At 36.7% G+C, this 26,794-nt stretch overlaps 1 protein-coding gene across 1 annotated transcript in view; it reads right to left on the bottom strand.

Moving 5' to 3' along the window:
• Nucleotides 1-26,794, bottom strand: part of TMEM88B (transmembrane protein 88B) — a 328,773-nt gene that overhangs the window by 38,597 nt on the left and 263,382 nt on the right. The window lies entirely within an intron of this gene.

Here is a 26,794-nt window from a genome sequence, read left to right as displayed (position 1 = left end):
TTTTTCACTACCGCTGGTATTACAAGTTTTGCAGGTATAGCAGTACCGCACACTTTTTTGGTTGTAACGCAATGTAACTACCGCAGCTTTCAAAAAGTCCTTTTTCAATGGGACTTCCACAGCGCCGGTAATACGAGTTTTCCTGTCCGGCCAAAAAGTAAGCGGTACAGTCTATACCGTCAAGATCCGTACCGTAAACTGAAAGTCAGTAGTTATGGCTTTTATGTTACAGAGCTGTAGCATAAAACTAATAACTAAAGTGCTAAAAAGTACATTAACACCCATAAACTACCTATTAACCCCTAAACCAAGGCCTTCCCGCATCACAAACATGAAAATAAAATTATTAACCCCTAATCTGCCGCTCTGGACATCGCCACCACTATAATAAACATATTAACCCTTAAACTGCTGCCCTCCCGCATTGCAAAAACTAGTTAAATATTATTAACCCCTAATCTGCTGTCCCTAACATTGCCACAACCTACATTACTGTTATTAACCCCTAATCTGCTGCCCCCAAAATCGCCGCCACTATACTAAAGTTATTAACCCCTAAACCTAACCCTAAATCTAACTCTAACCCTACCACCCACTAACTTAATTTAATAATAATTTAAATTATTCCAAATTAAAAATTACAATTACTACCTAAATAATTCCTATTTAAAACAAAATTCTTACATGTAAAATAAAACCTAAGCTAGCTACAATATAACTAATAGTTACATTGTATCTACCTTATGTTTTATTTTTATTACACAGGTAAGTTTGTATTTATTTTAACTAGGTAGACTGGTTAGGAAATAGTTATTAACTATTTACTAGCTACCTAGTTAAATTAAATACAAATTTACCTGTAAAATAAAACCTAACTTGTCTTACCCTAACACCTAACATTACACTAAAATTAAATAAATTACATTAATTAAATACAATTAACTAAATTACAAAAACAAACACTAAATTGCACAAAATAAAAAAGAAATTATCAAATATTTAAACTAATTACACCTAATCTAATAGCCCTATCAAAATTAAAAAGCCCCCCAAAATAAAAAACCCACTAGCCTAAACTAAACTGCCAATAGCCCTTAAAAGGGCCTTTTGCGGGGCATTGCCCCAAAGGAATCAGCTCTTTTACCTGTAAAAAAAATTAGAAACAACCACCCAACAGTAAAACCCACCACCCACACAACCAAACCCCCCAAATAAAATCCTATCTAAAAAACCTAATCTCCCCATTGCCCTGAAAAGGACATTTGGATGGGCATTGCCCTTAAAATGGCAATTAGCTCTTTTTCAGCACAAACCTTAATCTAAAAATAAAACCCACCCAAAAAACCCTTAAAAAACCTAACACTAACCCCCAAAGATCCACTTACAGTTTTTGAAGACCGGACATCCATCCTCAAGGAAGCCGGGAGAAGTCTTCATCGAAGCGGCAAGAAGTCCTCAACAAATCGGGACAAGTCTTCATCCAAGAGGAAAGAAGTCCTCAACAAAGCCAGGAGAAGTCTTCATCAAAGTGGAAAGAAGTGATCCTCCAGGCGGGCAGAAGTCTTCATCCAGACGGCATCTTCTATCTTCATCTTCAAGACATCCGGCACGGAGCATCCTCTTCATACGGTCCCAGACCGTATGAAGAGCTTATTTTTAGCTTAGGGTTTGGGCTGAAAAAGAGCTAAAAGCCCTTTTATGGACAATGCCCATCCAAATGCCCTTTTCATGGCAATGGGGAGCTTAGGTTTTTGAGATAGGATTTTATTTGGGGGGGTTTGGTTGTGTGGGTGGTGGGTTTTACTGTTGGGGGGTTGTATGTATTTTTTTTTTACAGGTAAAAGAGCTGATTTCTTTGGGGCAATGCCCCGCAAAAGGCCCTTTTAAGGGCTATTGGCAGTTTATTTTTGGCTAGTGTTTTTTTCTTTATGTTCGAGGGGCTTTTTAATTTTGATAGGGCTATTAGATTTGGTGTAATTAGTTTTATTTTGTGTAATTTAGTGTTTATTTTTTTTGTAATTTAGTTAATTGCATTTAATTAATGTAATTTATTTAATTTTAGTGTAGTGTTAGGTGTTAGTGTAAGACAGGTTAGGTTTTATTTTACAGGTAAATTTGTATTTATTTTAACTAGGTAGTTAGTAAATAGTTAATAACTAATTACTAACTAGTCTACCTATTTAAAATAAATACAAATTTACCTGTGAAATTAAAATAAAACCTAAGATAGATAAAATGTAACTATTAGTTATATTGCAGCTAGCTTAGGTTTTATTTTACAGGTAAGTATTTAGTTTTAAATAGGAATTATTTAGGTAGCAATTGTAATTTTTATTTGGAATAATTTAAATTATGTTAAGTTAGTGGGTGTTAGGGTTAGGTTTAGGGGTTAATAACTTTAGTATAGTGGCGGCAATGTTAAGGGTGGCAGATTAGGGGTTAATAAGTGTAGGTAGGTAGCAACGACGTTGGGTGGCGGCAGATTAGGGGTTAATAAGTGTAGGTAGGTAGCGACGACATTGGGGGCGGCAGATTAGTGGTCAATAAGTGTAGGTAGGTGTCGGCGACATTGGGGGCGGCAGATTAGGGATTAATAAGTATAATGTAGGTGGCGGCGATGTCGGGAGCGGCAGATTAGGGGTTAATAACTGTATGTAGGTGGTGGCGATGTCGGAGGCAGCAGATTAGGGGTTAATAAGTATAATGTAGGTGGCGGCGATGTCGGGGCGGCAGATTTGGGGTGTTTAGACTCCCCAAATCTGCGATGTCGGGGCGGCAGATTAGTGGTCAATAAGTGTAGGTAGGTGTCGGCGACATTGGGGGCGGCAGATTAGGGATTAATAAGTATAATGTAGGTGGCGGCGATGTCGGGAGTGGCAGATTAGGGGTTAATAACTGTATGTAGGTGGTGGCGATGTCGGAGGCAGCAGATTAGGGGTTAATAAGTATAATGTAGGTGGCGGCGATGTCGGGGCGGCAGATTTGGGGTGTTTAGACTCGGGTTTAGGTTAGGGTGTTAGGTGTAAACATAACTTTTCTTTCCCCATAGGAATCAATGGGGCTGTGTTACGGAGCTTTACACTCCTTTATTGCAGGTGTTAGGCTTTTTTTTAGCCAGCTTTCCCCATTTATGTCTATGGGGAAATCGTGCACGAGCACGTAAAACCAGCTAAAAGCAGCGCTGGTATTTGGGTGCGGTATGGAGCTCTATTTTGCTCAACGCTGCAATATTGCCTGCTAACGCCAGGTTTTTGCAAACCTGTAATAGCAGCGCTATAGGGAGGTGAGCGGTGACAATAACTTGCAAGTTAGCACCGAGCCGCTCATAACGCAAAACTCATAATCTAGCCGAATGTTTTCTAGTAAAATACTAAATAAATTATAGATATTTAATTCTAAACATTATTGTAAATATATGTATTTTAATAATCAATTACTGCTAAATTTGGTAACATGTTAAAGGGACATTAAACCTAAAAAAATTATTTCATGATTCAGAAAGAGAATACAATTTTTAAAAAGTTTCCAATTCACTTCTATTATCAAATTTATCTCATTCTCATGTTATTCTTTGTTGAAGAGATACCTAGGTAGGTAGCGTGCACATGTCTGAAGCACTACAGTACAGGAAATAGTGCTGCAATTTAGTGCTCCTGCTACAGTTTAACATTGTTGCAAAACTACTGCTATATAGTGCTGCAGAAACGTGCACACTCTTGAGCTCACATTTCTGCTTTTCAACTAAGAAAAACAAGAAAACAAAGAAAATATGATAATAGAAGTAAATTAGAAAGTTGTTTAAAATGTGATGTTCTATATAAATCATGAAAGAAAACAATTGGGTTTTATGTCCCTTTAATGTTTGTCTATCTCAGCAAACTGTATCAAAACTTCCTTTTTTTAAGGATAGCCCAGGGTTTGAACACATAACTTTGTTACTCCTATAGGCTGAGGGTATCACTGTTTTTAATTATTAGAAGTATTTTTAATACATTTTATAATAATTATTAAGTGCCAGTATATACTATCACCACTGATTTGAATTACTTCATTTTTACTTAAAGGGACATGAAACCCATTTGTTTTCTTTCATGATTCAGATAGAGAATACAATCTTAAACAACTTTCTAATTTACTTCTTTTATTTAATTTGCTTCCTTTTCTTGGTATCCTTTGCTGAAAGATTTATCTAGGCAAGCTCAGGAGCATCAAAGAACCTAGGCCTAGATTACGAGTTTTGCGGTAGCTGAAAAAGGAGCGTTAACAGGTGCTAACGCTGCTTTTTAACTACCGCTGGTATTACGAGTCTTGCAGGTTTAGGGGCACCGTACACTTTTTTGGCCTTACCGCAAAACGACTTACGTAAACGTTGTAAAGTCTTTTTTCTATGGGTCTTTTCATAGCGCTGGAATTACGAGTCTGTCCTGGGATGCCAAAAAGTGAGCGGTACACCCTATCCTGTCAAGATTTCTAACGCATTTGAAAGTCAGTAGTTATGAGTTTTATGGTACAATGCTGTAACATAAAACATAAAATATATTTTATTTGGGGGGGTTGGTTGTGTGGGTGGTGGGTTTTACTGTTGGGGGGGTTTGTATTTTTTTTTACAGGTAAAAGAGCTAATTTCTTTGGGGCAATGCCCCGCAAAAGGCCCTTTTAAGGGCTATTGGTAGTTTAGTTTAGGCTAAAGTTTTTTTTTTATTTTGAGGGGGCTTTTTTATTTTAATAGGACTATTAGATTAGGTGAAATTAGTTTAAATATCTGTAATTTGTTTATTATTTTCTGTAATTTAGTGTTTTTGTTTTTTTTGTACTTTAATTTAGGTAATTGTATTTAATTTAGTTAATTTATTTAATTATAGTGTAGTGTTAGGTGTTAGTGTAACTTAGGTTATGTTTTATTTTACAGGTACTTTTGTATTTATTTTAGCTAGGTAGTTATTAAATAGTTAATAACTATTTACTAACTATTCTACCTAGTTAAAATACATACATACTTGCCTGTAAAATAAAAATAAACCCTAAGCTAGATACAATGTAACTATTAGATATATTGTAGCGATATATTGTAGCTAGCTTAGGGTTTATTTTACAAGCAAGGTTTTAGTTTTAAATAGGAATTATTTAGGTAATGATAGGAATATTTATTTAGATTTATTTACATTATATTTAAGTTAGGGGGTGTTAGGGTTAGGGTTAGACTTAGGTTTAAGGGTTAATAAAGTTAATATTGTGGCGGCGACGTTGGGGGCGGCAGATTAGGGGTTAATAAGTGTAGGTAGGTTGTGGCAACATAGGGGCGGCAGATTAGGGGTTAATAAATATAATGTAGGTGTCGGCGATGTTGGGGGCAGCAGATTAGTGGTTCATAAATATAATGTAGGTGGCGGCGGTGTCCGGAGCGGCAGATTAGGGGTTAATAATTATAATGTAGGTGTCGGTGATGTTGGGGGCGGAAGATTAGGGGTTAATAAGTGTAAAATTAGGGGTGTTTAGACTCGGGGTTCATGTTATGGTGTTAGGTGTAGACATAAATTTTATTTCCCCATAGGAATCAATGGGGCTGCGTTACTGAGTTATACGCTACTTTTTTGCAGGTGTTAGACTTTTTTTCAACCGGCTCTCCCCGTTGATTCCTATGGGGAAATCGTGCACGAGCACGTTACACCAGCTCAACGCTGACTTAAGCAGCACTGGTATTGAAGTGAGATTTGGAGCAAAATTTTGCTCAACGCTCACTTTTTGTCTTTTAACGACGGGTTTCTGAAAACTCGTAATACCAGTGTTGCATGTAAGTGAGCAGTGAGAGAAAACTGCTCGTTAGCACCGCACCCCTGTTACCCCAAAACTCGTAATCTAAGCGCTAGTCTCTAGTTGCTGATTGGTGGCTGCATATATATACCGATTGTCATTGGCTCACCCAAAGTGTTCAGTCAGCAACCAGTAGTGCAATGCTGTTCATTCAACAAAGCATACCAAGAGAACGAAAAAAAAATGATAATAGGAGTAACTTAGAAAGTTGCTTAAAATTGCATATTCTATCTGATTCATGAAAGAAAAAATGTGGATTTCATATCCCTCTAAATATTACACTAAAGCATGCTGAACTTTTCTGTATTGCTTGGTTGTGCAATAAGGTGGATGCAGCTATCCACATCTTTCCAAAAGGGGGTACAGGAATGAAGTGTTAAAAAAAAAAGGTATAGCTCGCCATAAAAACAGAGTTTTTAGTGAATTGGAATAGACTTTTTATCAAAGCTCAGTGCTTGCCTTAAGGGGTCTGAACATGTTTTTAAAAATGGGCCTCATATTGTGATGTCTGTAAATTTCAATACAGACTAAGAAAACAAGATATTCAGTATGACTGGAATCTTGTCTGTAATCCATGAACCACATACTGGTATCAGTTCTATAGAATGTAATCCCTTATCTCCACACATTCCAAATAGTCCACCTGTGATGGTGGCTTAGTCAAGGCATCTGGGGCTGAGTCACATGTCCTTAGGGAGGGAGTTGTGTGAGTAGTGGGTGGAGATGGGTGAGGGATGTGGGTGGAGCTAGGAATGGGGTGGGTGAATCAGGAGCGTAGATAGAGGATCTTTGGCAAACATTTATTTCTAAAGAAATGTCCACTGATATTGTTTAACTCTCACCAGGGCATCATAACTGATCTGTGTTATAGTAAAGCCCTAAGGATTCTCTCAGCTATACTGGAGAACACTTGGAACTCAAAGCCATCATTGTACATCCAACAAAGCTTCTTCTTATTTCAGTGCATTGATAATAAGATAAAAGAGTTAACTAGATAGGAGAAATATTTTGAACTAAAAATATTAATGAAAATACATAAATGTATAAGCAGCAGAAAAGTTTGTGGATAAAAAGCAGGCTTTAATGCAGTTCTTCTTAGAATCTAGAGCATTTCATTTCAGCTTCTATCAAGCAGCCAACACATGTTAACGCATTTGGAGAGAGAAAGACTGGAACTGCTTTTGTTAATGCAAATTTACTTCCAAAACTATTATCAGTCACATTATAGAAAATCTCCCACAGCTTCTCTATGATTATCGAAAAGACTAGGATATAACTGAATAGCAGCTGTCTTCTACCCTAAGGATATTACATGAGGAGCCAGGAGTAAAAACAGATTTGAAGTGTTAATAATAATGCAACATTAGCAACTGATTATTTGGAGATGCTTTTCAGCAGATCCAGAGAAGATGAATTTAATCTGATTTGCCATGGAATACTTGGCATGTTTTGTTGAAGGCTGAAACAGTTAATTCATTCAGTTTCCCTGAACATCACTTCCATAGCAACGAAATTCTCTAATATTTCCATGAGAAGAGTTATTATGTACAAGAGCAATATTGCTATCTTAACTTGATTTGTGTCATATTTAGAGATATTAACCTATTCAGCATAACACAGATGCTTCCCAACAGTTTTTACTTTCTTATGTTAAAGGAAGCATAAAAGTATTTTTTTAGTAAAAAATAAAAAAATGTCACCAACTGGTATTGGAACTGGAATCAGCTTTAGTGTAGACACAAAAAAATGGTTTTCTAAACCTAAATTGGAATAAATGTAAAGTAGTATCATTTGAGCAATTAGTTATTCAGTTAATGAGTTAATTAATTTTGTAGCAAGATGAATCATCACCACTGATCCATAATAGTTAGTTTTAATACAGTACAGTACAGTTTAATTTCATACAGTAACAGAAATATTTCAGCATAGTTGAACATTAAATATTCTGTTTCACAACTTGGACTCTTGTTTTAACATATTCTAATAAAAACGTTTAAAATATCAATGGTCTCTGTGTCTCAATCAGTTTTATAAGGTTATATAGTAAACCAATTATTCATCCGTGTCAAATAGAAATTATAGTGTCACTACTTTACTTTCTACATAATATTTTTATACAACAATTCTAGTTTCGTCTATACGTGCTATATTAATTGAACATATATGAGGTTGAACATGACAGCGCGATAAAGGGTTAAAGGGGGTTGCTAAGTTTTTTGCAACGGGTTTTTATGTATTGTTCCCAGGCTACCTGAGATTCAATTTTCGGATTTGTAAGAGCTATATTCTTCTAGTTCAAGTACGTTTGTTACTTTTAGTCTCCACATCCTCACATTAGGAACTTCTTTTGCTTTCCAGTTTTTGTCTATGAGGACCCTGGCACTGTTATCCATAATTTTAAAGAGGGGTTTGTAGAGTTTTGAAGGAAGTTTTACAGATTTGTTTGACAGCCAAACCTGTGGATCAAGGGGAAGTGTGACTTGAAGAATAACTTCAATTTCTGCGATTATATCTCTCCAAAATTGATTAAGTTGAGAACACCACCACCACATATGGCTCATTCCACTTCCCACATGTCCACATCTCCAGCATCTATTTCTGGTTTTGGGGAATAGTCTATGTAAACGTTTTGGTGTTAAATACCAGCAATGTAATATTTTGAGGTTTATTTCTAGTATAGAAGAAGATGTGGAGGAAGATTTGGTATTGTTGAATATGTTTTTAGCTACCTGAGGGGTGATGATGGAACCCAGTTCTTTTTCCCAAGTTTCAATATAATGTGGGGTATTACCTAGAGGGGATTGGGTGAGAAGTTGGTATGGGACAGGGTATGTTTAATGGGAGGGGTTAATGTATACAATTTTTCTAACCATGTTGAGGGACTGTTTATGGGTGGCAATGTAGTGGTGAACTCTCTATATGAAAACCAATCTTGAGCCCAAGGGATGTTTTGTTCCTTCAGTTGTTTTTTAGTGCAAATCTGTTCATTATTTGTTATGTGGTGAATGTCTGTATCAGATAGGGAGGGAGTGTAACCTGTGAATTTCCTTAAGTCGTTAGTTGAGAATTCATTGTAATATATTAAAGATGTCAGAGGGCCAGGTCTGGATGACAGGAAAGGATTTATTCAGTTAGCTGTTTCCCATGTTTGCAAAGTTTCTACGGTGATAGGATTATTCATTGATTTAATGATGTATTTAGGGTTTGGGTGCCAGCATATAGATCTTAGGTCCAATTCTTGGTTCAGGTTTTCTTCTAAAGGTATCCAACGTTTATGTTGTTTGTGAATTCTCCAATCGAGGATTCGTTGGAGAAATATAGCCTGCCCATAAGCATCTATATTCGGAATCCCCAGCCCAACCGAGCGTGTGTGAAGCGACATGACCTGTTTATTTATTCTGGGAGGTTTTCTGTTCCATATAAAATAACTAAATATGCGGTTTATTTGCAGAATGTAATTAGAAGGAATAGAGATAGGGAAGGTTTTTAAGATATATAGAAGCCTGGGGAACACGTTCATTTTAACAGTATTTATTCTGCCTAGCCACGTTAATCTCTTAGAGGGCCACATGGAGAGGTCTCCTATCAATGCCGTTTTTATTGGGATATAATTTAATTTGAATATTGATTCTTGATTATCTGCCAAGAAGACACCCAAGTATTTTAATGAACCTTTGCACCAGCGGAACAGGCATGTGCTTTTAAGTCGGTTCTCCGTTTGCGGTGACAGGGATATTCCTAGGATTTCCAATTTGTTTTGGTTAATTAAAAAGTTAATTAAAGTAAAGTAAATATTAACTATTCCCCCGTCTTTGTCACCCTTTGCAATTGAGAGAGTTCACAGACTGGGGACTGTCGGAAACATCAAGGAATGTTACCAAACCTAGGACTATAACTGCTAAATTTTTAAATTTCCAGGACAACGTATTGTTTCTACAACATTTTCGCAAAAACCAACCAATAGTATATAATGAAGCTAAAATATTGCTCTTTCAAGACTTTTCTCTGGAAACTTCCTTGAGGCGAAGAGAGCTCTCCCGAGTCTGTGGTAAAATGATAAAGGCAGGATGGCAGGCCACGGTCATATACCCAGCCAGATTGAGGGGAATGCTGGAGGGCCAAACTTTATTCTTTGACTCAGCTCAGGAGGCAGAAAAAAAACTAGCTGAGTATGGAACTAAATAAATTAGAAATAAGCTATCCAGAGTCTTTCACACAATTAAATTGCTTTACGGGCCTACGTCAAAGTAGTGTTAATTCAATCAGACGACAATTATTTATTTTTTATCTCTCCTCCATTTTATGTCCGTCCTTACTGATAAACTATGGCTAGGGATCATTTTCTCAGGCTGACCATGTGGAACGTTGGTGGCATAACGTCACCAATAAAACGTAAAACAATTATATCACACTTACAGAAACTCAGCACAAGCATTGCTTTTATCCAAGAAACACATTTAAATTCAAAAGAATCTAAGAAATTAAAAACTTCCTGGGTAGGGGAGGTGTTCTCCTCTCCCACTTCAAATAGGAAAAAAGGAGTTGCAATTCTTTTGGGAAAAACATTACATACAATAATTGATCCAGATAGCCGATTTTTGATTCTTAAACTAAAAATAGCAAATTCAACCTATACTCTTTGTAACCTTTATGCCCCAAATGTCATAAACCCAAAATTCTGGGACTCTCTCCATGCCAAGATCCTTCAGATAATAGAAGGTCACCTGATAGTGGCAGGAGACTTTAATATGTCTTCTCGACATCCATTGGACAGGCTAAGACGAGGTATCCTTCAAAAGAAAACTAAAAGAGATAATCTAGAATCTAAAATGTCCAATACAATTTTTAAAAATCTTGCAGTCAGAGATATCTGGAGATCACATCACCCAGACACTTGTGATTATACTTGTTACTCCAGTTCCTTTAAATCCTTTTCAAGGATTGATCTTATCTTGACAAGCGACAATTTCAACAATCTGTATCTCAGATAATGCCCCTGTACTATTGGACATCCCATTCAAAAATATCCATGGGCGAGCAACGTGTTTTATTTATCCAAAATATTTGAATAAAAACTCCATATTTAGAAGTTGGTTAAAAATAAAGATGGATGAATACCTTCATTTTTATGTAGGATTGGTTGCTAACCCCTCATCATTATGGTAAGCTGCAAAAGCAGTAATAAGAGAGGAGATCATTGGATATACTGCAAGGATTAAAAAAGAGTCCAGACTCAGAGAAAGGGAAATTTCAGCGGCAGTTATGAATGCTTATAACAGATATTTCAAAGCTCCTTCAGAGGATAATTGGAGGAGATATTCATAGAGAAAAAAAGAGTGTGACACCTTTTTACTGCAACGCACAACACAGTCAGATCTAAAATACCAGGCAAGGCTGTATAAGTTTGGTAACAAATTTGATAGACACCCTGAGCCGCTTCGGATTCGAAAATAATTTTTTAAATGTAATCAAAAATTTATATGCCAATTCTTCTACTAGTGTTTAATCACTAATGGTATGGAGTCACGCATTATTACTCTTGAAAGAGGTACTCAACAGGGATGCCCTTAGCTATAAGGATAAGGCATCAGATGGAAGGCATAACAATTGGGAAAAGTGAGGTCAAGATGGCATTATATAAACGACTATCACCTCCTCTCATACTAGACTGCAGGACTTCTGTCATGCAGCACCTACCCTCTGGAACACTCTCCCTCGTGCTGTCAGGCTTTGCCCTAATCTTTCTTTCCTTTAAATGTTCCCTGAAGACTTTTCTGTTTAGAGAAGTCTACCACCCAACTAAATAATAAATTAATTTCACTTACCTAATATTTCCCTCATCTAACTCTGTATTAACATCCTTCTCAATCTTGCAGTCCTCACCTCCTGTTTCTCAACCTCCTACCCTTTTAGATTGTAAATTCCCACGGGAATAGGGCCCTCAATCCCTCCTGTATGTGTTTGTAAATTACAAGTCTTGTACTGTTTTATTTACATGAATTGTATCCATAAACAGCGCTGCGAAATATGTTGGCGCTTCATAAATAAAGTATTGGCTAGATTACGAGTTTTGCAGTATGAGTGAAAAAGCATTGTTATGGCTCTTTTTCACTACCGCTGGTATTACGAGTCTTGCAGGTATGTCTGTACCGCACACTTTTTTGGCCGTAACGCAATGTAACTACCGCAGTTTTCAAAAAGTCCTTTTTCAATGTGACTTCCACAGCGCCGGTATTACAAGTTTGCCTGTCTGGCCAAAAAGTGAGTGGTACAGTCTATACCATCAAGATCCATACCATAAACCGAAAGTCAGTAGTTATGGCTTTTATGTTACAAAGCCGTAACATAAAACTCATAACTAAAGTGCTAAAAAGTACACTAACACCCATTAACTACCTGTTAACCCCTAAACCGAGGCCCTCCCGCATTGCAAACACTAAAATAAAATTATTAACCCCTAATCTGCCGCTCCCGACATCGCCACCACTATAATAAACATATTAACCCCTAAACCGCTGTACTCCCGCATCGCAAACACTAGTTAAATATTATTAACCCCTAATCTGCTGTCCCAAAATCGTCGCAAACTACATTACTGTTATTAACCCCTAATCTGCTGTCCCTAATATCGCCGCCACTATACTAAAGTTATTCACCCTTAAACCTAACCCTAAGAGGCCCATTTATCAAGCTCCGAATGGAGCTTGAGGGCCGTGTTTCTGGTCTAAAGAACGCTGCTACATAACCCTGTTTGCCTGCTCTGATGAGGAGGATAGGAAGCGCCACAATTCAACCCGATCGAGTATGATCGGGTTGATTGACACCTCCCTGCTGGTGGCCCATTGGCCGTGAGTCTGCAGGTAGCGGAGTTGCACCAGCAACTCTTGTGAGCTGCTGGTGTAATGCTGAATACGGAGAGCATATTGCTCTCCTCATTCAGTGATTTCTGTCGGACCTGATCCACCCTAACACCCACTAACTTTTATATATTTAAAATAAATCTAAATAAAAATTACTATCATTAACTAAATAATTCCTATTTAAAACTAAATACTTACCTGTAAAATAAAACCTAAGCTAGCTACAAAATAACTAATAGTTACATTGTAGCTAGCTTAGGTTTTATTTTTATTTAACAGGGAAGTTTAGGTAGACTAGTTAGTAAATAGTTATGGGCATTTCCCTTAAAAGGGCATTTAGCTCTTTTTCTGCCCAAACCCTAAGCTAAGTTTAAACAGTCCTTTTGTGGTGTGCGTAACCAAAAAACCCCTCTGTTGTATTTCTTAAATAGGGAGCTGACCAAATCCCTCCCCTTTGGTTACTGCACGCCACCCAGCCCAGGTGTGTTCCTGATAAATATACTCAATAAGCTAGAAAGCTTCACACTGTGTAGACATGACTTGCTGCAGTGTGGAAACTGGTTAGTATAGGACCGGTCTGATGTGGGACACCTTGTAAGTGGTAGACTGGCTTAGCAGAATATGATCATATTGTGTGACTAAGATCCCATTTCATTTAAAGGCATTTTTTAAAAAGCGCAAAAAAAACAAAAAAAAATTTTGCAGCATAAATATAAGTCAATACTATTGCAAGATGTTAATCTCAATTTTATTTGAACTATGTAAATATATTTAGCAGATAGAAGTATATTTGTTTTTGCAGCACAAATATAAGCTCATATTATTGCGAGATGTTTATCCCAATCTTATTAGAAGCTATGTAAGTATATTTGGCAGACAGAAGCATATACTAATATGCCATGAAAGAGTGGACTTAAGTGGTTGGATGTGCACCAAAATATCTTTTGTTGTTTTGTAATTATTTTGGTCACTTTGGTAGCACTCCCACAATATGTGTGTTAAGTTTAAACAGTCCTTTTGTGGTGTGCGTAACCAAAAAAACCCTCTGTTGTATTTCTTAAATAGGGAGCTGACCAAATCCCTCCCCTTTGGTTACTGCACGCCACCCAGCCCAGGTGTGTTCCTGATAAATATACTCAATAAGCTAGAAAGCTTCACACTGTGTAGACATGACTTGCTGCAGTGTGGAAACTGGTTAGTATAGGACCGGTCTGATGTGGGACACCTTGTAAGTGGTAGACTGGCTTAGCAGAATATGATCATATTGTGTGACTAAGATCCCATTTCATTTAAAGGCATTTTTTAAAAAGCGCAAAAAAATAAATAAATTTGCAGCATAAATATAAGTCAATACTATTGCAAGATGTTAATCTCAATTTTATTTGAACTATGTAAATATATTTAGCAGATAGAAGTATATTTGTTTTTGCAGCACAAATATAAGCTCATATTATTGCGAGATGTTTATCCCAATCTTATTAGAAGCTATGTAAGTATATTTGGCAGACAGAAGCATATACAAATATGCCATGAAAGAGTGGACTTAAGTGGTTGGATGTGCACCAAAATATCTTTTGTTGTTTTGTAATTATTTTGGTCACTTTGGTAGCACTCCCACAATATGTGTGTTAAGTTTAAACAGTCCTTTTGTGGTGTGCGTAACCAAAAAAACCCTCTAAAAATAAAACCCACCCAATAAACCCTTAAAAAAAAAACTAACACTAACCCCCGAAGATCCACTTACAGTTTTTGAAGACCGGACATCCATCCTCAACGAAGCCGGGAGAAGTCTTCATCCAAGCGGCAAGAAGTCCTCAACGAAGCCGGGAGAAGTCTTCATCCAAGCGGCAAGAAGTGGTCCTCCCTACAGGCAGAAGTCTTCATCCATACGGCATCTTCTATCTTCATCCTTCCAACGCAGAAGGGCTCCATCTTCAAGACATCCGGCGCAGAGCATCCTCTTCTTTCCACAGCCATTCAAGAATGAATTCTCCTTTAAATTACGTCATCCAAGATGGAAACCCTTGAATTCCGATTGGCTGATAGATAGTGAAAAGAAGAGGATGCTCTGAGCCGGATGTCTTGAAGATGGAGCCGCTCCGCGTCGGAAGGATGAAGATAGAAGATGCCATCTGGATGAAGACTTCTGCCTGTCTGGAAGACCACTTCTTGCCGCTTGGATGAAGACTTCTCCCGGCTTCGTTGAGGATGGATGTCCGGTCTTCAAAAACTGTAAGTAGATCTTCGGGGGTTAGTGTTAGGTTTTTTTAAGGGTTTATTGGGTGGGTTTTATTTTTAGCTTAGGGTTTTGGCAGAAAAAGAGCTAAAAGCCCTTTTAAGGGCAATGCCCATACAAATGCCCTTTACAGGGCAATGGGGAGCTTAGTTTTTTTTTAGATAGAATTTTATTTGGGGTTTTGGTTGTGTGGGTGGTGGGTTTTACTGTTGGGGGGTTGTTTGTATTTTTTTACAGGTAAAAGAGCTGATTTCTTTAGGGAATGCCCCGCAAAAGGCCCTTTATTGTAGGCTAGGTTTTTATTTTTTATTTTGGGGGGCTTTTTTATTTTGATAGGGCTATTAGATTAGGTGTAATTAGTTTAAATATTTGATAATTTCTTTTTTATTTTGTGTAATTTAGTGGTGTTTTTTTTGTAATTTAGTTAATTGTATTTATATAATGTAATTTATTTAATTGTAGTGTAAGGTTAGGTATTAGTGTAAGACAAGTTAGGTTTTATTTTACAGGTAAATTTGTATTTATTTTAACTAGGTAGTTAGTAAATAGTTAATAACTATGTATTAACTAGTCTACCTAGTTAAAATAAATACAAACTTGCCTGTGAAATAAAAATAAAACCTAAGCTAGCTACAAAGTAACTGTTAGTTATATTGTAGCTAGCCTAGGTTTTATTTTACAGGTAAGTATTTAGTTTTAAATAGAAATTATTTAGTTAATAATAGTAATTTTTATTTACATTTATTTTAATTATATTAAAGTTAGTGGGTGTTAGGGTTAGACTTAGGGTTAGGTTTTGAGGTTAATACCTTTAGTATAGTGGCGGCGACGTTGGGGGCAGCAGATTATGGGTTAATAAGTGTAATGTAGGTGGTGACGATGTTAGGGGCGGCAGATTAGGGGTTAATAAGTGTAGGTAGGTGGCAGCGATGTTGGGGCGGCAGATTAGGGGTTAATAAGTGTAGGTAGGTGGCGGCGACTTTGGGGGTGGCAGATTAGGGGTTAATAAGTGTAGGTTGGTGGCGGCGGTGTCGGGGCGGCAGATTAGGTGTTAATAAGTGTAATGTAGGTTGCAACGACATTGGGGGCATCATATTAGGGGTTAATAAGTATAATGTAGGTGTCAGCGATGTCAGGGGCAGCAGATTAGGGGTGTTTAGACTCTGGGTTTATGTTAGGGTGTTAGGTGTAAACAAAACTTTTGTTTCCCCTTAGGAATCAATGGAGCAGTGTTACGGAGCTTTACGCTCCATTATTGCAGGTGTTAGGCTATTTTTTAGCCGGCTCTCCCCATTGATGTCTATGGGGAAATCGTGCACGAGCATGTAAAACCAGCTCAAAGCAGCGCTGATATTTGTGTGCAGTATGGAACTCAATTTTGCTCAGCGCTGCAATATTGCCTGCTAACGCCGGGTTTATGAAAACCTGTTGCAAGTTAGCACAGAGCCGATCTTACCACAAAACTCATAATCTAGCCATATAATAATAATAATATATTGTCTAATACCTCAGCAAAATATTCCAAAACCTATGGGGATAATTGAACTATTTAGCCAATTCTCTGGCTACAAAATTAATACCACGAAATCAGAACTACTTTGGTTCAAAAAATATAAAGATTCCCAATTTGAGATTCCTTTTAAGATAGTTACAAATTCTTTTAGATATCTTGGGGCAAATACATCTTCTGATCCTCAAAACTGGTATTCTCTGAATATTCCTAAAATTTTCTATCAAATTAAAACATATATGAAGAGATGGCAAAATCTTCTCTTATCCATTTTGGGTCGTATTGCCCTATTTAAGATGGTGCTCTTGCCCAAAATGTTGTATATTCTACAAATACTTCCTTTCCTTCTTAAAAATAAGGATATTAAAAATCTAAAAATCACAATCCGTCAGTTTATCTGGCAGAATAAGAGGCCTAGAATATCTATCCAAAAGTTATTTCTACCAAAACATTTAGCAGGCTTTGCCCTTCCCAACCTGTTCATTTATAATTTGGTTTTTCTTGGTCGTATTGTTACAGACTGGATTATAGATCTAGATTATTTTACAGATAACACCTTAGAATCTAACATGATTCATCCATTTTCTCCGATCTCTCTAAACCACTCTCCTCTTAACTTAATTCCTAAAAATGTGAAACAATATAAAACAATATACACTGTAATCCAGGCCTGGAAAAAAAATTGGGATTTTGGCAAAGACTAATATGAATATACTTAAATTCAAGACCTTTTTGGGTAACCCGGAATATCAATAGGGTACACAATCCTCAGTGCTACATGACTGGTGCAAGAAAGGCCTTTACTTTGTGTCACAACTTCTGAATCAAACAGCACAAAACATTAAATCATTTGAAGAATTAAAACAGGAATTTAACCTGGTAAATCGCAATTTCTTCAGGCCAGGCACTATGCATCCCAATTAGTCAACACATTTTTATGGAATTGGTCATGGGGCAAGCTTGACCACCGGCCAGTGTTGGCCAAAATGGGACATTTATCTATTTCTACTTGGTACGATTATCTTGTCTCTCGAACGGGAGAGCTGAACGTATCAAATATAGCTCAAAATGGGCAAATTTTATTCCTGTAACTACTAACTACATTGAACGTGTAAATCGATCTTTGTCTTTGCTCCATCGTGCTACACTCTCTGTGACTTGAAGAGAGTCCCATCTCAAACTAATATACCAGACCTATTATACCCCAGAAAAAGGATACAAATGGCATAACAGGAATTTTAATAAATGTCCAAAATGTAACTTACCTGTTACAAATTTAATCCATATAGTTTGGTCATGTCCGAAAATCTTTCAATTTTGGAAAAAAGTAGAATTTTGGCTATCTAATAAACTTAACATTACCTCTACTGCACTCTCCTTAAATGAAATAATTTTCTTACTGGATAAGAATATAACATCTACTGAAATCGTAATAACAAGCTTAGTAATACTAGCATCTAGAAACTTAATTTTGAAGAGATGGAATGTTATCTTTGTTCCCACTATACCAGAAATCAAAAATTACCTTAAAAAGCAGTGTATTATTGAGCTGTTGGCCACAGATATGAACTCCGACCAGGAGATTATTTTCTTTTTCAAAAAATGGTCAAATTTCATAAAGATGTTTCCCCCTAGAGAAATAGATCATTTAATTTTTCCTTTCAGGAATACAGAAATAGTAGTATTGGGTATTTGGTAAGGTAACCTTCCCCTTTTTATTTTATCTCTTTCTTGTGGTTTGATTCATAAAAAACTGTATTAATAACAATAGGCCTAAAGTATAGTCCATACGACCAGAGTCGCTACATTTAGTACAAAAATCTTAAAGCCTTTAAAGTCCTCAGTAAGGGTAATCTCTGTAATGAGCAAGGTACCCTCTAAACTGGGTTAAAAAGCTCCTGCTTGTAAACAACACTTACCCTTAATTTGTCCTTACTTTTTAGCTCTATTGCTGTAATTTATTTTTAGGTTAATACTTTGTAGTAGAAAGATATTCTGCACAACTTATTATCCCCAGATATTATTAAAAAATTATCATTATCCAGATAGGATTTAGGGGGGTAATTAATTGTTCTAGGTAATTACTTAGAAGCTTGACAATTGCCTATTATGATAACAGATTAGTCAGCAATTTATGTATAGTAAGTTAATTCACAGCCCTTTAAGTTTGTAAGTTATTTACTGATTTTGTTTTCTTTTGTGTTTTCTCTTGTACAATAACTGAAAACTAATAAAAATTAAATATAAAAAAAAAAGTTAGAAAGATTATGGAAAAGGTGTAATTCTTGTAACAAGTGGGGTAGTGCTGTTTCTGGGTCTGTTAGAGTAAAGAGAATATCGTCCGTGAGCATTGTCAGTTTGTATTCCTCTCCCTTCAAAACTATTCCCAGAATATTGGGGTTAGTTCTTACTTTTGAGGCAAGTGTTTCTATAATACACGTACATAGCAGAGGGGATAGAGGGCACCCTTGTCTAGTTCCATTTGTAATTTGTAATGGATCAGAGAGGATGCCATTCACAGAGATTCTGGCACTGGGATTTTGGTATAGCGCTAAAATCCTATGTAACATTACTTCTCCTATTCCGAAAGATTGTAGGGTAGCTCTAAGGAAAGACCAGCTCACTCGGTCAAAAGCCTTTTTGGCATCAATAGAGAGCTAGACCGAGGGGATACCCCCCACTCTGGCATGCTCTAGTAGGTGTAAATTTCGGACTGTGTTGTCCTTTGCCTCTCTGTTGGGGACAAATCCAACCTGATCTTGGTGGATAATAAGAGGGATTATTCAGTTTAATCTGTTTGCAATGATTTTTGCATAAAGTTTAACGTCTGTGTTCAGCAACGAGATTGGGTTGTAGTTTGCTATTTGGTCAGCAGATTTATTGGGTTTAGGAATAATTACTATATGGGCATGTAGGGCCTGGACAGGAAAGGGTACCTCTTCGTTGATGTTGTGAAAGTAGGCCAATAGGTGTGGGGATAGAAGATCTTTGAATTTAGTATAATATATTTTCCCAAACCCATCCGGTCCTGGTGCTTTCCCAGAGGGGAGGAAGGCAATAGCTTTTTGGAGTTCTTCAAGCGTAAAGGGTGTTTCTAGATCATTTCGTTGTTCAGTATTAAGTGTGGGCAGATGTAGTTGAGATAGATACTTCTGTATTTCATTCATATTGCAACCATGTGGATTTTGATTTAGATTATATAAGTTGGTATAATATGTTTTGAAAGAGATCGCTATGTCCTTGGAGGAGGACCATTGTTTACCCATGTTATCTGTTATGTTCAATATGTAGCGTTGATATGTTCTCTTTTTGAGTTGCCTAGCTAGTGTTTTCCCCTGTTTGTTAGCCCCTTCATAGTATTTTTTTGGGAGAAATAATGCCCTATGTTTAGCTTCCACGCCTAGATATAGGTTTAGTTGTTGTCTTTTGTGCTCTAAGCTATCCTGGGAGCAATTTTGTGGGAATTGTTTATGGATTTCTTGGATTTTATTTATGTCTTCTAGCAACGATTGCAGGTAGATTTGTGTTTGTTTGGTTTTGGCTGCTTTCAAAGCTATTAGTTCCCCTCTAATTACGCACTTGTGTGCATTCCATATGCTTTGGATATTTACATCTGGGGTGTTGTTTAATCTAAAATATTCCTCAAGGGAATTTGTAATCTTTGTATAAGTCAAATGGTCTTTAAGCAGTGTTTCATCAAGCTTCCAGGTTTTATCATATATTTGAGAAGAAGGACACTTGAGGGAGCAGCTAATTAAGGAGTGGTCTGACCAAGTAATTGGGAATATCGTTGTGTTGTGCACTAGTGCTAGACTTGTAACATCTGTTAGGATATAGTCAATCCTAGTATATAACTGGTGTGGATATGAAAAGAAAGTATAGTCTTTCATGGTTGGGTGATGGATACACCAGAGGTCATGTACTGTGATGCTAACTAGTTTTGAATTTATTGATTGATCTTATTTGGGACAGAAGAAGTTCCTGTAGAGCAGTGAATCTCTAGGTTCAAGGCTAAGTTAAAGTATCCTCCTAATATTAGACTTCCTTTAGCTGTTTCCAAGAGGAGGTTACAAATGTGTTTAAAAAATTTGAATGAGTTACTTTTTGGTGCATATATATATTAGCTATTGTGACTGTTTTGTTAAATCGGACCCCAGTAATTATGATATATCTCCCTTCTTTGTCTTTATTAACCAAAATTGTTTTAAATGGTAAATATGTATTAAACAGGATGCCTGCACCATTATGTTTAACAGAGTTAGAGGCAAAGTATGTTTGACCAAATTTCTTAAAGGAATGGGTGGGTTTGTGACCTCTTTTAAAATTGGTTTCCTGAAGTAAAATTATATTACCTTTACGTTTTGTATATTCCTTGATCACTAAAGATCCCTTTTGGGGGATATTGAGCCCTTTAACATTGTGTGAGATGATGTTAATATTTAATGGGTCAGGAGACATGTTGAGGATAACGGGTGGCTTTGCATTTAAACTTAGAAGTAGAAGATGGATGTTCGTTCATGTATAGGGTGAATAATACCTGAGACACAGAGTGGAGCAATACATTAACAGTAAGTCTATTAAAGCAGTAAACTATTAAATAACAACTTGAAACAGTACAAACAATAAGTGTATTTTTACCTTTATACACCATGGTTGGGGGGTTGGCTTGCCGGGGTGTAATCTCAGTGTGCATACAACAATCAGTATTAAAGTGAGAGAGCACTTGAAACTATGAAGTAGGATACAATTAACTGAAAAGTGCTATTATGCTATGGCCGTATACCATCAGATTAAATATCTCCTATAGTTATAATAAACTTTATTTGTGTTAACTATTAAACCTTAGTGGGTTAAGATGGGGCCATAACTATTAACTATTAAACCTTAGTGGGTAAAGATGTGGCCATATCTGAGCATGGTATGGTAATTGCCTGTCTTCCGTGTTCAATGTGGAAGGGATATCTAAAATGATATACCTGTTCCTAGTCCCAGAGAGACAGTAGATACATAGCTAAGTACAGAACTGGCTTATAATTAGCCTACCATCTTGTGTTTAGTAAGTGAGCCAGTAGGTTTCATTATGAGTCTAGAGGAGGATCAGGTGGTATCGGCAGTTCAATCTTTCTCCTTTTTGATAGAATTGTGCTCCATTGAGGGTGCTGTTCTTTGGGTTTGGCTTGATCTCCAGAAGGTTGAAAGGTGGTAGAGATGTCACGCTATCTGGTGGTGGTTCAAGCGGAATGTTCAGAAGTTTAGCCAAGTTGTTCAGATCACTGACATTTTTATAAATGAATTGAGAACCGTTGTGATTGATTATCAGGCTAATAGGGAAGCCCCACCGATATCTGATGTTGTTCTCATGTAAGGCAGTTGTGAGGAATCAGATTTCTTTCCTGCATTGAATGGATTGTGGGCTAAGATCTTGGTAGATCTGAATGTTGTGACTTTGGAACGATATTGATTGGCGTGTTCTGACTGCTTGCCAGATTTCCTCCTTAATGATGTATTTTAAGAACCACAGGATAACATCCCTTGGGGGTGCAGGTGGTTTTGGGAGCAGTCTCAGTGCTCTGTGTATACATTCTATGTCATTGCTGTTGAAGTGAGGAGTGCAAGGAGATATGTGCTGAATAAGATCTTTTACATAGGATTTGAGCGGATCTTGTGGGATACCTTCATGAATTCCTCGTATTCTGAGAATATTCCTCCTTCCTCTGTTGTCCAAATCTTCTATTTTATCTTGAAGGGTTTGTATCATTGAATCTTGAATTTAGATTTGGTGTATATTTTAACTTTTAACTCACCAGGTTGTTCAGGTGGTCTTGACCCTCTTCCAAATAATCTATTCTGGACCACATCTCATTCAGGTCTTTTTTAAGATCTCTTATTGCCTCTTTTATTAAAGATTTTAGGGAGTCCAAGTCAGACTTGGAAGGTAATACAGCTATTTGAGACTGAATGGTGTGTAAAAAAATCCGGTTGTGTAGCAGGGACACCCCTTTGTGATTCTGTGTCTGTTGCAACTGGGGATTGGTTGTGTTCTGGGAAAACATTATCTAGTATTTGATGGCACTTGATTTGGAGTTTAGTATTTTTTTTCGTGTTTGGGGCCTTTTCTTGCCACCATTCTTGATGGGGATACGGATTGTGTATTACCCTGGCCAAGTATGGATCAATTAAATGAGTGTAGGGTGTTAACAGAAAAATGGCTCAGCTATCCCAGTGTTGAATGTTTAATCACAGTTATGGCAAAATAGCGACACCCTTTTATAAATGGAGGGTTATTGCCAAAGTTTTTTAGTGATTTTATAGTTTTTTTGTGCTTTTTTGTAGGTCTCCTCTTTTATGTAGAAAATACTTTTGTTTTTTAGTTCTATAGTTTATTAATAATCCCCTCAGCTCCTCAGATCGTGTCCCCCAGTTTGTTCTTGATGGAATAAGGTCTCTGTGACCACGTGGGCAGTTTTTATAAAATTTCGGTGGTGGTATAGTGTAATCACTGTTCACCAAGTAATTGTTTACCCAGCCCTGGTGTTCTCGCCGCTATCTGTGTCAAGCTTTCACTCAACGGCTGCCTGTCCCACAGAGCTCTGTCCCCTACCTCGATCTGGGCGTTGTTGTGGTCTTAAAAAATTTGTGATGCTGTGGCTGGTGGGATCTGCCTGTCACCCTGCTTACATCTGATGCTGCGGTCGGGTAGGGTATGCCACGGAGCGTCAAGGGTCGGGATTGAGTATGTCTTTCCTCCGCTGTTACTTTTTACCTCTGGTTGCTGTGTGTACAGGGTAGGATGGCGGCTTTGCAACTCCTTGGCTCGGTCTGTGGAGATAGACTTCCGCGCAGGTCTGATATGCCTCCAACTATGCTCAGATTGTTGTGGGTATCCTGCGGGTCATAAGGTTACTTCTCCATTGCACTTCTGAGGGCTCCTTGTGTCTCTTAGCCTGGCTGAGAACCTTGGCAATGCCGGAGCTCTTCTAGTGTGCTGCCATGTTCCAGCACGGCGTGGCTCTGCCCCCTTTAATACCGGGCATTTTAAAGCCTTTTATATGAGGTAATAAGATAAAACAATATCCCATGAAAGAGAGGGGATAAAAAAAGGTTCAAGACACGTTATTTTCAAGCATATTGAGCAAAAACTGCCATACACCATAAAAGGGATAGATTACAAGTTGTGTGCTATTGTTATGACGGCGTGATATTGTAATAATGCACCAGTGTTAACTTGCGCTCATATTTGAAACACAACTAAATTTGGGCGACTGAAGTCCTTGTGTAAAGGGTTAGGGCTATGTACAAAGTTGCACCAAAGACAACATAAATACATTTAAATAAAGTGATACACTCGTATATACACTATCTAATAAAAAATATTCATAGAAATATTACTAAAAAAAATTTAAGGGTTAAAAGGTGTATGGTATATGTTGAATGGAATATATACATGTCTAAATATGTGATTTATTTATATATATATATATACATATGTATATATGTGTAATCATGTATATTTATGTTTATATATATATATATTTATAAATATATATATATACATACATAAATACACACATATACATTTCTATATATGCAGTATGTTATTATACATGTGTTTTTGTAATGCAAATTTGCTTATACACGATAATTACATAGGAGAAGGTCTTATAATGCGATAATCGCGTTGGTTCATCCGTGTTTTTTTGGCCAGAACTAAAGAAGCGGGTAGCATGCAGAGGGGTAATTCAGTCATGCACACAATGGTGAAGTTCTTCCTGGTTGGTGGTGTATGTTGGAAGTAAAATGAGGAAGCATGGAGAAAGAAATACCCAAAAACATCTACTGATATGCATGATAGTGTCAAGTATGTTAGTGAGAAGAAAAGGTTTAACTATTGAAGAGAAGCTTAAAATTATAAAGCACTTTGATGAAAGAAATCAAAGAACATGTGAAATTGTTAGTGCAACTGGCTTAAAGGAGTCCACACTGCGTACAAACAGAGATAATGCTGAACAAATAAAAGAAAGTTATCTTGCTGGAATGGCGGTGAGTGCAACAAAGTCTGTTAGAACTAAATATAAAGTAATAGAAGAAATGGAACGACTGTTAAGACCAAACAAAGAAAAGGTCAGGGACAAGCTTTTTCACAATTAAAGAGAAAGCCTTAGCAATATATAAAGATCTTAAGAACAACGCTCAAAATCCAGCAGAAGTACCTTCCTTTAGTTGCAAGCAGTGGCTGGTTTATGTTAAAGGGACAGTCTACTCCAAAAATGTTATTGTTTGAAAAGATAGATAACGGCTTTACTACCCATTCCCCAGCTTTGCACAACCAACATTGTTAGATTAATATAATTTATAACCTTTAAAATTTTAAATATCTGCATTTATCTAAGTGCATTTTATTAGCTTTTCACAGAAAGACAGTGCTAGTTAATGTGTGTGATATAGATAACACTGTGCTCACTCCTGTGTAGTTACGGATGAGTCAGCACTTATTAGCTAAATGCAAGTCTGTAAATGGAATTGGGATAAGGGGGCAGTCTGCAGAAGCTTAGATACAAGATAATCACAGAGGTAAAAAGTGTATTATTATTGCCATGTTTTCTGTGCAAAACTTGGGAATGGGTAATAAAGGTATTATCTATCTTTTTAATTAATAAAATTTTTTTGAGTAGACTGTTGAGTAGACTGTCCCTTTAAGCTGTCTGGGGAAGATGCAGTTCATAAATCTGCAAAGGCTTTTCTCCTATTTTACACAATATGATTGATGAAGAAGGCTGGTCTGTATTAGAAGTGAATCTTAGATGAGGAAGAACGAGCACCAGGGATTAAGGCTGAAAAGGATTTCTTTATTTTTTTTTTGCTTTTTTTGTGCTTTTTATTTCTCCATTGACTTCTACGGGGGAATATGTTATCACACGCACGATATTGTAAGCTTTTTACGTGCGTTGGGTTAGCGTGCCAGCGAAAACTGTTTACTTTTGACTTGTAATACGAGCACAACCCGATGCGCTCAAAAAGCTTACTTCTTGAGCAGGAGCATTAAATAATGCACCACTTGTAATCTGGCCCATAGTAAATTATATTAGAAAATGTACAATCTAATCCTTGCAAAAGAAATTAATTTAAAAACTCCATAAATAAACATGCTGGGAGAATGTTTCATTGTAAAAGACATTGAGATAAATTTTATGAACTGTGCTTATTAAGCCAAATACATCACTGTCTACTTAATATCCATTTATTATATTTACATTTCCTCCCAAGCATCAGTCCTTCATGCACACATTACTTATTAAAGGTCAAGTACAATAATATGATTATATGTATCTATCTATATATATATCTATTAACCACTGCTACACACATCATTAGTCTCTAATATCCTGTATCAAGGGTTTGTGCTCTCCTGATTGACTTTGGTTGAGACAGTCAAACAAAAAAAGACAAATGAGAAAAAGAATGAAAAATAAGGTTACAAGGGAGATCTTAGAGAGAAGCAAAAGGTTGTCAGTGTGAGACTGTAATGCTACATCTAACAATGGAAACAAAAAACAAGGATTTTATAATATATTCTTCAGTTCTGGAAGTGTTTATTTGCTTTTCATTAATGAAATGGTCCAATCCTCATTTCTGCAAGGAAGCATAGCTACGGATGTACAGGGATTATAAAATAAATCCTAAAATTAACACATTTTGCTACTATTATTATTTTTTATTTATTTTTTGCATTTATCAAAGAATTACTGCATGCAAAAAATAAACAATCATGCAGTTAAAATTTACACTATTCAATAAAAATCCAGCAATGTCCTAATCAGTTGATTCCTGTGATAATTATGTACGTTTTACTTTTGGCCAATCTCCCCCATTAAAAAAAAAAAAAAAATTGTGCTGTTTATGGCTTGGAGCAGTAGTACTAATACTGCATTAACTTTATTTAAACTGCTGTAACCTATTCTTCTGCTGCCCTGAGAAAATGTAGGACAGACTTTCATTAATAAACAAATTCTGAACAACCCCAGGAGAGAATATTGGACAAAACAAAAGAATATTTTTTTCATGACAAAAAATTAAACCAAAGCAATTTTTTTGTCCATGCAGACTATAGCTAAACATCTAGCATTCATTTGCAGGCAAGTACTATTAAACATTTATCTCAAACTGGTCACAGTCAGACACACACATACATTTTTTTCCAAAACAATTGATCTAGTTTACAATGAGAGATTAAGGGGCCAATTTATCATAGTGCAAGCAGATATGATACGATGTAGCGTATCTTGTCCACCACACATTGATAAATGACGACAGCATACGCTGTCGGCATTTATCATTGCACCACCAGTTCACCAGAACTGCTCGTCCCCTGCAGATTGG

This window comes from Bombina bombina, chromosome 8, assembly GCF_027579735.1.
Source record: "Bombina bombina isolate aBomBom1 chromosome 8, aBomBom1.pri, whole genome shotgun sequence".
NCBI classification, from domain to species: Eukaryota; Metazoa; Chordata; class Amphibia; order Anura; family Bombinatoridae; genus Bombina; species Bombina bombina.
The sequence above is the reverse complement of the archived record's forward strand: the minus strand, read 5'-3'. Positions and strand labels throughout refer to the sequence as shown.